Below are 12,379 nucleotides of genomic sequence, written 5' to 3' on the forward strand. Positions count from 1 at the left end.
ACCTGTAATCCCAACACTTTGGGAGGCTGAGGCAGGCGGATGACTTGAGGTCAGGAGTTTGAGACCTGCCTGGACAACATGGCAAAACCCCATCTCTACTGAAAATACAAAAATTAGCTAGGCGTGGTGGTGTGTGCCTGTAATCCCAGCTACTTGGGAGGCTGAAGCAGAAGAATCTCTTGAAGCCTGGCGGCAGAGGTTGCAGTGAGCCAAGGCTGTACCACTGCACTCGAGCCTGGGCTATGGAGTGAGACTGTCTCAATAAATAAATAAATAAATAATAAATAAATAAATAAAAATATTTGTATTGCTCTTTGAGAAAGTCCATTGGCACTGGTGAGGTTTTGAAAAATGGCAAGTTTAGATTGGTAAGTGACAGACGTGAGTAAAATTATTCTTAGAATTGCAGGATGTTGTTTCAGAAGCTATTAGATAAAACTGGTTTCAGGTTATAGCAGGCAGTTTCAGCAACCAGGCTCAGAGAGAATTACATTCTTCGATCACTGTTATTGTGCCCTGAGTGCTTTTCCCCCCAGCCTTTTGACTCTGTTTCAATTTGGTATAACAAAAATGACTCAATTTGTATGATCAACTTTTTCAATAAGGAAATACATTCTGTCAATTATATTTTCTGAAAAGGAAGCAGACAGGCTTCCTAAAGTAGTCCATTTTCTGTCCTTGAAGATCTTAAACTGGATTCTCTGTACTCATGGGCCAGATAGAGTACAGAAGTGATTCTAGTATTGAATCCGTAGCTGTACTCCATGGCCTCCAAAGCCACATGTCACCTCCTGCGTCTACACACACACACACACACACACACACACACACAGACACCATCCATTAGATGCCCCCCTAACCCTTAATTCTAAGATATCTAAAAATGCTGGGCCCATAGATAATTCTCAATCATTGGATTATAAATGATTTGGAGGGTTTTTTTAAGACTATGAGTGTAAAATATAAGCATTTAAGTCATTTTGATGGAAATATGATGATGATCTGGATAATTATTATATTACTCCCTTCTTTATCTCAACTCTGTTGGATTGATTTTAAGAATATTTCCTTGATCTTTCCTTCATAAACCTGAAGTTAATTCCACACAGACTTCACACAGAATTAATGTTTAAGTTTTGTTCTGTGCTGAAATCCTAATAAATATTCCCTACCAGTTTCAGAATTTCAGTCTGCAAAAAGATACAAGTGACTGGATATCCTGATATATGCCAATTGTACCCAGCAGTTTTTTTGTCTTGTCTTTTTGGAAATCCTGGAGCCCAGATTTCTTTCTTTGCCTTAAGTCTTAGTCTAGGTGTTTTCTGTGTTTTTTTTTTTCCTATTCTGTTGCTCTTATGTTCTAAAAATGGTCTCTCAACCTTTTCCCAGTTACTTTCCTTGGTCTACAAAGCCAAAGGGGAGGCAAGAAAACATATATATTATTGGGTGGCTTTCAGATAACCATAATGCACATCTTGGTGCCCTCCCCTACTCCCCATCCAGTGACCTGGAACATAAGCCAAGTAGATTTTAGCTGAGGTGAAAAACTGTGCATCAGGTTAGGTAGTCCGTTGGCTTTCTCTGCCTTTCAAATTAAATTCAATTCTTCTGTTATATTTTAAAATAAAATAGTCCTTACTGACAAAGTAAAGCTGTGTTAAACCTCAGACCAATTAAAACCACATGAAAATAAACTCACTCCTGGTATTGGTAAAAGGGATCAGGCTCTTTTTGAAAAAATAATGTGGTACTTCTTGAATATTCATTTTAATGCTTATGCATAAAGGCCCAGTAATGTTCCCAGAAATATTCATAATACCTTTCTGATTTGGCTATATCTTGAGTTAGTTACCCAGGGACGCAAAGATTGTGGTTTGGGAGACCATCTCCTCTCTTCGCAGAAAGCTAGTGAGGGGTAGGCAGAGGAGGGGAGGTGACGAGTGAATCCCTCCAATGATTTACTGGAAATTCGTTCTCAAATTTTCAGGCCTGGAAATTGGGTTTGTTATATTCATCACTTAGTTGAACTGCATTTTTATTTTCTATCAGTTTGCATTTACTTCTTCCTTACGTAGTGTCTGAATTATATTCCTTGCTTTTAATGTTTATTTATTAAATACCATTTAGAAGGCACAGTTATATGAGAGGAACTTACAATTTTATTTCATATTTCACAGTTAAAAAATGGCAAATATGCTGCCACATACATACATTTTATTTGAACTTAACATTTTTGCTGTTTTAATTTGTGATTTGGACCACTTTTCTTGAAAGCAAATGGACTTTAATAATAAGAGTTTATATAATGATATACATGAGTACATATTGTTGTTTTACTCTTATACTGTCCTTGGCTTAAAGATAAAAATATGTAATTATAAAGTATACATTATGTAGTTTATATGCAGTTTTTTAAACTATAGAAAGAACTATATGTTATGCAAACTTCTAAAATGATCCCTACTTCCTGGTATTCATGACCTTGAGTAATCTTCTCCTATCCATTGTGGGCTGAACCTAGTGACTTGCTCCTAATTAACAGAATACGGCAAAAGTGAGAAGATGTCCTTTCCATATTGTTTTAAAACCTCATGACTTCTGCCTTGCTAGCAGATGCTATCCCTTACTAGATTTGATGAAGCAAGCTGCCATGATGAAGAGCCTCATATTTCAAGAAACTGAAGGTGGCCTCTATTCAAGAGCCCACAAGGAAGTGAATCTTATCAACAACCACGAAATGAGCTTAGGAGCAGATCCTGCCCCAGTTTAACCTTGAGATAACTGTGAACATGCACTAAAAACCTAATTGCAGCCTTGTGAAAGGTGCTGAGCTAAAGGATCCAACTAAGTTATACCTAACTCAAAGAAACTGTGAGATAATAAATGCATGGTCTCTTAAGATGCTAAATTTTGGGATAATTTGTTACACAGCAATAGTTAACTGACACAGACTATATCCTTACCCATTGCTTTAGTCAGTCATAGCTTCTTTCAGGTCTCCTGGGAGATTTTTACTCTCTTTTTTTCTTTCCAACTTTTATTTTAGGTTCAGGGGATATATGTACAGGTTTGTTACAGGGTAAATTGCACGTTGCAGGGGTTTGGTGTACACAGGTACTGAAGTTATTACTGGATAGGTAGTTTTTTGGTTCTCACCCTCCTACTACCCTCCATCTTCAAGTAGGCCCCAGTGTCTATTGTTCCCTTCTTTGCATCCACATATACTCAATGTTTAGCTCCCTTTCACATAGGTGAGAATATGTTGTATTTGCTTTTCTGTTCCTTCCTACATTAATTCACTTAGGATAATGGCTTCCAGCTCTATCCATGCTGCTGCAAAGGACATAATTTCGTTCTTTCTTATGGCTGCATAGTGTTCCATGGTGTTTGTGTACCACATTTTCTTTATCCAGTCCACCACCAATGGGCATCTAGGTTGATTCCATGTCTTTACCATTGTGAATAGTGCTGCAATGAACATATGAGTTCACGTGTCTTTATGGTAGAACGTTTTATATTCCTTTGGCTATATATCCAATAATGGGATTGCTGGGTTGAATATTAGTTCTACATTCTTTGAGAAATATCCAAACTGCTTTCCACAGTGGCTGAAGTAATTTACATTCCCACTAGCAATGTGTAAGCAGTACCTTTTCTCTGCAACCTCATCAGCATCTGTTATTCTTTGACTTTTTAATACTAGCCTTTCTGACTGGTGCGAGATGGTATCTCATTCTGATTTTGATTTGCATTTCTCTAATGATTAGTGATGTTGAACATTTTTTCATATGCTTGTTGGCCACATGAATGTCTTCTTTGGAGAAATGTCTGTTCATGTCCTTTGCTCATTTTTAATGAGGTTGTTTGTTTTTTGCTTGTTAATTTGTTTAAATTCTTTATAGTTTCTGTATATTAGACCTTCGTGAAATGCAGTTTACAATATTTTCTCCCATTCTGTAGGCTGTCTGTTTACTCTGTTGATAGTTATTTTTGCTGTGCAGAATCTATTTGATTTAATTAGGTCCTATCTGTTAATTTCTATTTTTTGTTGCTACTGCTTTTGGAGTTTTCATCATGAAATCCTTGCCAGGATCTATGTCCACAATGGTATTTCCTAGGTTTACCTCTAGGGCTTTTATAGTTTTAGGTTTTATATTTAAGTCTTTAAATCCACCTCGAGTTGATTTTTGTAGATGTTATAAGCAAGGAGTCCAGTTTCAGTCTTCTGCATATGGCTAGCCAGTTATTCAAGCACCATTTTTTGAACAGGGAGTCCTTTCTCCATTGCTTGATTTTATCGACTTTGTTGAAGATCTGGTGGCTGTAGTTGTACAGCTTTATTTGTGGGTTCTCTAACCTGTTCCATTGGTCTATCTGTCTGTTTTTGTACCAGTACAATGTTGTTTTGGTTACTGTGGCCTTGTAGTATAGTTTGAAGTTGGATAATGTGATACCTCTGGTTTTGTTCTTCCTGTTTAGTATTACTTTGGCTATTTGAGCTCCTTTTCTGGTTCTATATGAATTTTAGAATAGTTTTTCTTATTCTTCAAAAATTGTCATTGGTGTTTTGATAGGAATAGCATTGAATCTGAAAATTGCTTTCAGTAGTATGGCCATGGTAACAATATTGATTCTTCCTATCTATGAGCATGGAATGTTTTGTTTGTTTCATCTCTGATTTCTTTCATCAGTGTTTTGTAATTCTCATTGTGGAGATCTTTCACCTCCCTGATTAAATGTATTACTAGATATTTTATTCTTTTTGTGGTTATTGTGAATGGGATTGTATTCTTGAATTGGCTCTCACATTGGTGCATAGACATGCTACTGATTTTTGTACTTTGATTTTGTATCCTGAAACATTTCTGATGTTATTTATCAGATCTAGGAGACTTGAGGAGTGACTAGGGTTTTCTAGGTATATACTATCTGTGGAGAGAGATAGTTTGACTTCCCCTCTTTCATACTTGGATGCCTTTTGTTTCTTTCCCTTGCCTGATTGCTCTGACTAGGATTTCCAGTACTATGTTGAATAAAAGCAGTGAGAGTGGGCATCCTTGTCTTGTTCTTGTTCTCAGGGGGAATGCTTCCAGCTTTTACCTGTTTAGTATGATGTTGGCTGTGGGTTTGTCACAGAAGCCTCTTTTTATTTTGAGGTATGTACCTTTGACACCTAGTTTGTTGAGGGTTTTTAGCATGAACTGGATGTTAAATTTTATCAAAAGCCTTTTATGTGTCTATTAAGATGATCATGTGGTTTTTGTTTTTAGTTCTGTTTATGTGATTATCACATTTATTGATTTGCATATGTTGAACCAACCTTGCATCCCAGGAATAAAGTGTATTTGATTGTGGTGGATTAGCTTTTTGATGTACTGTTAGATTTGGTTTTTTAGCATTTTCTTGAGGATTTTTTCCATCTATGTGCAGCAAGGATATTGGCCTGAAGTTTGTGTGTGTGTGTCTGCCAGATTTTGCTATCATAATGATGCTGGCTTCACAGAATGAGGGAAGAATCCCTCCTCCTCAATTTTTTAGAGTAGTTTCAGTAGGATTGGTACTAGCTCTTATTTATACATCTGGTAGAATTTGGCTGTGAATCTGTCTGGTTCAGGGATTTTTTCTGGTTGGTAGACTTTTTATTACTGATTCAATTTTGGAACTCACTATTGGTCTGTTCAGGGTTTCTATTTTTTCCTGTTTCAATCTTGGAGGTTGTATATTTCCAGGAATTTATCAGTTTCTTCCAGGTTTTCTAGTTTGTGTGCATAAAAGTGTTCATAAAGTTTCTGAGGGTTTTTGTACTTCTGTATGGTTAGTAATTTTATTCTCTATTCTAAATCTTTCAATCCTGAATATGTAGCCAGTTTTAAGTGCATAACATTTTATCCCCACAAGTTTAAATATCTATTTATATTCTTTTTTTCTATCTTGAGACAGGATCTCACTCTGTTGCCCAGGATGGAGTGCAGTGGCACAATCATAGCTCACTGCAGCCTTGACCTTTCTAGGTCCCAGCGACCCTCCCACCTCAGCCTCCTGGGTTGCTGGGACTACAGGCACACACCGCCACACTTGGCTAGTTTTTATATATTTTTTTGCAGAGATGGGGTTTCACCATGTCACCCAGGCTGGCCTTGAACTCCTGGGCTCAAGCAATCTGCCCACCTCAACCTCCCAAAGTGCTGGGATTGCAGGCACAAGCCACTGCGCTGCCCTATTTACATTCTTAATGTGTGTTTTCTTTTTAGCTTTCCTCATTACATGAAATGTTGGACATACTCTGAGTTAATTGCTAAAAGAAATGTTATTATTGGACATGAAGTACAGTAACAGCTCATTTATCTGGTAAATTCGACTACTTAGTAGGAAGCAGAAAAGGCCTCTGTGAAGCTATAACAGCCCTCAATTATAACTTATCTATAGCTTCCTTTTGGGTTCTTGCTTAGGTCTTAATTTCCATCTTTCATGCCTTTTCCTCTGTGCTTACCTTGTGTCCTTCCTTCTTTTCTTCTCTCTTTTATCGAACACTTATTGAGTGCTTATAAAGATGTGAGCATTGTGCTAAGGGTTGAGGAGACAATGATGAACTAATCTGAATATAATCTCTGCTTGTATGGAACTTGTAGTCTAGTGGGAGGGTTGAATGTTAATTGAATTATTATGTTAGGAAATGTTTAAAATACACGTGAGATAAGTGTTCTGAAAAAACTAAATAGGGCCAGGCACGGTGACTTACGCCTGTAATCCCAGCACTTTGGGAGGCTGAGGTGGGTGGATCAAGAGGTCAAGAGATCAAGACCATCCTGGCCAACATGGTGAAACCCCATCTCTACTAAAAATACAAAAAATTAGCCAGGCATGGTGGAAGGCACCTGTAGTCCCAGCTACTCAGGAGGCTGAGGCAGGAGAATCACTTGAACCCGGGAAGCGGAGGTTGCAGTGAGCTGAGACTGTGCCACTGCACTCCAGCCTGGCAAAAGAGTGAGACTCCATCTCAAAAAAAAAAAAAAAAAAAAAAAAGGACATGTAGCACAAAAGTTAAAGAGGCAGGGCTTTTAATTGCCTTGATTTAAATCACACTCCCAATTCTTTGTTTTGTGACCTTATACTACCTACCAGCACTTTTGTGCCTCAGTTTCTTCATTTGTGCTATGCTTCGAATGGTTTCCCTCCAAAATTCAGGTGTTGCCAATGTCATGGTATTAAGAGGTCGGTCTTTAATAGGTGAATAGGCCATGAGAGCTTCCTCCTGGTTAATGAGATTAAGACCCTTAGAAAAGATGCTTCCTGCAGCATTTAGTTTGCTTGCCCTTCTGCTTTCTGCCATGTGAGGATGTAGTAAGAAGGCCCTCACCAGACCAAATGCTGACACCTTGATCTTGGACTTCCCACCTTCCAAACTGTGAAAAATAAATTTCTGGTTTTAGTGAATTACCCATTCTCAAGTTTTATGTTAAAGCAGTACAAATGGCCTAAAATTGGAATGATATGGTCTGTAAAATAAAGTTTCTGTGAGGATTAAATAGATTATGTGAGGATTAAATAGATTAATTCAAGTAAATGCTTAGAAGAGAGCTTGTTGTATAGTAGCTCAGCAAGGATACTTAACAAGGGGATTTGACTTTGATGTGGGTCAGGAAAGTCCTTCCTAAGGAAGTAAGGAGGGAGCTGAGGCCTTTGGCGCATGCCTCTCCTCCAGGGTCATAGCAGATCAAAGGAAACCGGCTGACAATCCTTATCTTTTAGTAAGTAATTTCTTAGTCCGTAGAGGAATAGCTAACAACAAGAGAAAAGAGATACACTATACAAATTAAACACATGAGCTAGAAAACATAGAAAGTCCTGAGTAATTTTATGTAATGCAGCAAATACTGTTATTAACCCTGCATGCGTCACTGACATAGTAGAATAAATATTGTCTTGGTAGTACGCATTTAGTTACAAGTGACAGACAACCCAGCTCAAATAATGTTGCCTGACGCAAGTTGGAAATTCAAAGGGGAAACTTCCTGGATTTTTTAATTTAGCTACTCAATGATGGCATCACAGGCTTGTTATGTTTGTTCTGTTCTGTATTCTAGTTTTCTAACAGGCACTGTACTAAGGCAGTTTCATTTGGTGACTCTTGCGGTTAAACTATGGCTGCTAAGTTTATGGGACATCATCAACCATTTCCATAAAGACTTAGACCTTTTTTTTTTTTCTTAGAAGTCCCAAACAAATACCTTTTGAAGTCTCATGGGCCTAAATGGAATAGAGAAGCCCACTTGTGAAACAATAAATGTGGTCATAGCAAAGTACAATACATAGTACCTTAGACATATCCTCTCCAATTTCAAGTGCCAAGGAAGGTGGGATTAGGAGGTACAATCTCCCAAACCTGAAGTCTTTACTAACAGATGGTGTAAATAAATTTTAAGGGCTACATTTGCAGTGTATATCACACTAATGCTCAAAATGATTATTCTAAATTATATAAATGACAGTAAGTACAATTTAGGAATAAAATCTTTGAATTTCTTAAAATTCAGCTTAAATGAGAACACATTTTAGTTAGATATTCGCATACGTGGAATGTTTCATTTCCTGTCAATGCCTCATTGACATGTCTCATTGTTCATAATTGAGTTTCATTGAGAAATTCCTGGGATTATTCTGGCCAATAAACCAGTTTCATGAGATGACATCTGAAACAGTGACAATGATGTTCTTTTGTGTCTTGTCTAGTTATTCCTAAAAATAGCATGACATTAGTGGCCTCAAAACCTTAAATTATGACAATTGCCCCCTCTGGTATAATCTTGACTTTATAGCCCATGATATTTGGCTAAACTGAATTACAGAGAATAACTATCAGTTTTGAGGAAAGTCTGACAAACTGAACATAATAGACAGGAGAAAAGCATATATATGTTCAAAGTAAGAGTTACTAGTATCTTCTCTTTGCCTTTTAAAATGGATTTAAAGTTAACTGTGCATTTGGTGAAAAACTATGCAACAGGGGTAAAGTTATAAAAAGGCAGGATTATTTAAGAAAGAAAATAGATAACTAGCAAGAGATAAAAATATTTTGGGGTCATGGGGGATCCATTCAAAAGCAAATTTGCAATTGCTGTAAATGTCTCTTTGGTGGCCAGCATTCCACAAATGCTGCCCAGAAACACACTCATTTTCAATGTTAAACAGTTCCAGAGTTATTTTAAAAAGATACTTTCTCAACACATGAAGAAGCTTAAAGTTACAGCATCATGAAAATGTCCTTGGTAGATCCATGTGTTTATCATCTACTTTAGAAATATTTGTGCCTACAGTTTTTTCTTTGAGAGCTGTATTTAGGTGGTCCTGACTGAGCATTCTGTATCTATGGGAGATTTTAGTTTGCTGGGGAAAACTTTCACAAACGTTGAAGTTAACCCAATGTTTCTGCCTTGCACTTAATTGAGATATTTTGGGAATGAGCGGTCAGAATATTTTCTATTATAAGTGGCGTAACATAATTAAAACTAAAAATGGAAAGTCAAATTATAAGAATTTTTCACCCCCGCGTGCCAGCCCTGCCGAGCCGGCCAGCCGGCCTGCCAGCGGGCGAGGATGCGGAACTTCTGCGCTGCCCCTAACCGCAGGCAGAAGAGCACGCAGTCTGACCTGGCCTTCTTCACGTTCCCGCGGGACCCGGCCAGATGCCGGAAGTGGGTGAAGAATTGAAGGAGAGCAGATTTAGAAGATAAAACACCTGATCAGCTAAATAAACATTATCAATTTTGTGCCAAACATTTTGAGACCTCTAGGATCTGTAGAACTATATACACTTTGCAGAGGCATCAGAAAACTAAATAATTGGTTTATTTCTTAAAATTAATTGAAGCAGATACTTGTGAAATCATTGGGAGAGTCCTTACAGGATAATTCTTCGAGATAATGAAATACCAACAACATTTGATCTTACCAGTCATTTGAGCAACACACAGAGCAGACACAGAAAACGAGTAAAATAACTGAGTGAAGAAGAAATCAGGACACTGAAACAGAAAAAAATTGATAAAACTTCTGAACAGGAACAAAAACATAAAGAAATCAACAATAGCAATGCTCAGAACCCCAGTGAAGAAGGGGGTGAAGGACAAGATGAGGACATTTTACCTCTAACCCTTGAAGAGAAGGAAAACAGAGAATAACTAAAATCTCTGTTTGAAATCTTGATTCTGACGGGAAAGCAAAACATACCTCTGGATGGATATGAGGCTGATGAAATCCCAGAAGGTCTCTTTACTCCAGGTAACTTTCAAGCACTGCTGGAGTGTCAGATAAATTCTGGTGAAGAGTTTCTGAGAAAATGGTTTGAGACAACAGCAGTTAACACATTGTTTTGTTCAAAAACACAGTAGACACAGATGCTAGAGATCTATGAGAGCGGTATTTGAGAAGAAACTCTCAAGGAAGTGAGAGACTCACACTTCTTTTCCATTATCACTGATGATGTAGTGGACATAACAAGGGAAGAGCACCTATCTACCTGTGTTGGTGAGGTTTGTTGATGAATCTCATAACCTAAGAGAAGAATTTGTAGGCTTCTTGCCTTACGAAGCTGATGCAGAAATTTTGGCTGTGAAATTTCACACTGTGATAACTGAGAAGTGGGGATTAAATATGGAGTATTGTCGTGGCCAGGCTTACATTGTGTCTATTGGATTTTCTTCCAAAATGAAAGTTGTTGCTTCTAGACTTTCAGAGAAATATTCCCAAGCTATTTACATGCTCTACTCTTCCTGTGCCATAAATACGTGGTTGGCAAAATCAGTACCTGTTATGGGAGTATCTGTTGCTTTAAGAACAATTGAGGAAGTTTGTTCTTTTTTCCATCGATCGCCACGACTTCTTTTAGAACTTGACAATGTAATTTCTGTCCTTTTTCAGAACAGTAAAGAAAGGGGTAAAGAAGTGAAGGAAATCTGCATTCTCCATGAACAGGCAGGCATGATGCTTTTGAAATTTTAGTGGAACTCCAGCAAGCACTTGTTTTATGTTTAGAGAGTATAAATAGTGACACAAATATTAGATGGAATAACTGTATAGTTGGCCGCGCATTTGTACTCTGCAGTGCAGTAACAGATTTTGATTTCATTGGTACTACTCTTGTTCTTAAAAATGTCCTTTTACAAGAGCCTTTGGGAAAAATCTCCAGGGTCAAACCTCTGATGTCTTATTTGCAGCCAGTAGCTTGACTGCAGTACTGCGTTCACTCAATGGAGTGATGGAAAATATTGAAGTTTATCATGAATTTTGGTTTGAGGAAGCCACAGATTTGGCAACCAAATGATCTTCTAATGAAACTCCCTGGGAAATTCCGCAGAGCTCACCAGGGTAACTTGGAATCCCAGTTAACCTCTGAGATTTACTATAAAGAAACCCTAAGTGTCCCAACAGTGGAGCACATTATTCAGGAACTTAAAGATATATTCTCAGAACAGCACCTTAAAGCTCTTAAATGCTTATCTCTGGTACCCCCAGTCAGGGGACAACTCAAATTCAATACCTAGGAGGAACACCATGCTGACATGTTGTAGAAGTGGCTTATCCAATCCCGACACGCTCTCAGTCAAGCTTCATTGTTGGAGAATCAAATGGAAACACAGGGGGAAAGATATAGAGCTTCCATCCACCATCTATGAAACCCTCCATCTGCCTGACATCAAGTTTTTTCCTAATGTGTATGCATTGCTGAAGGTCTTGTGTATTCGTCCTGTGATGAAGGTTGCGAATGAGTGGTATGAAAATGGACGAAAGCATCTTAAAGCATATTTGAAGTACACTTTGACAGACCAAAGGTCAAGTAACTTGGCTTTGCTTAACATAAATTTTGATATAAAACATGACCTGGATTTAATGGTGGACACATATATTAAACTCTATACAAGTAAGTCAGAGCTTCCCACAGATAATTTGGAAACCATGGAAAATATCTGAGACTTTTAAAAATAGACTTTCTTTCTTTCTTTTTTTTTTTTTTTTTTTTTTTTTGAGATGGAGTGCAGTGGCGTGATCTTGGCTCACTGCAAGCTCTGCCTCCCAGGTTCCCACTATTCTCCTGCCTCAGCCTTCTGAGTAGCTGGGTCTACAGGGGCCAGCCACCACCCCTGGCTAATTTTTTTGGCTATTTTTTTTTTTTGTATTTTTAGTGGAGACAGGGTTTCACCGTGTTAGCCAGGATGGTCTTGATCTCCTGACCTCGTGATCCACCCTCCTCAGCCTCCCCCCAGAAATAGGCTTTCTTATATTTGATATTTGGAAGTAAAGCAATAAGGTGTATGTAGATCACTTAATCACTAAATATCTTTGCCTATAGGACTCCCTTGAATGAATTAGCTATTGATAATCT

The 12,379-nt window shown here is 37.9% G+C and overlaps 1 pseudogene; it reads left to right on the plus strand.

The window, feature by feature from the left end:
* Nucleotides 1-7,024: 7,024 nt before the first annotated feature.
* On the plus strand, nt 7,025-12,010 carry LOC101009115 (annotated as a pseudogene).
* The last annotated feature ends 369 nt before the right edge of the window (nt 12,011-12,379 follow it).

The sequence above is a fragment of the Papio anubis genome, chromosome 11, assembly GCF_008728515.1.
Source record: "Papio anubis isolate 15944 chromosome 11, Panubis1.0, whole genome shotgun sequence".
Taxonomy (NCBI): Eukaryota; Metazoa; Chordata; class Mammalia; order Primates; family Cercopithecidae; genus Papio; species Papio anubis.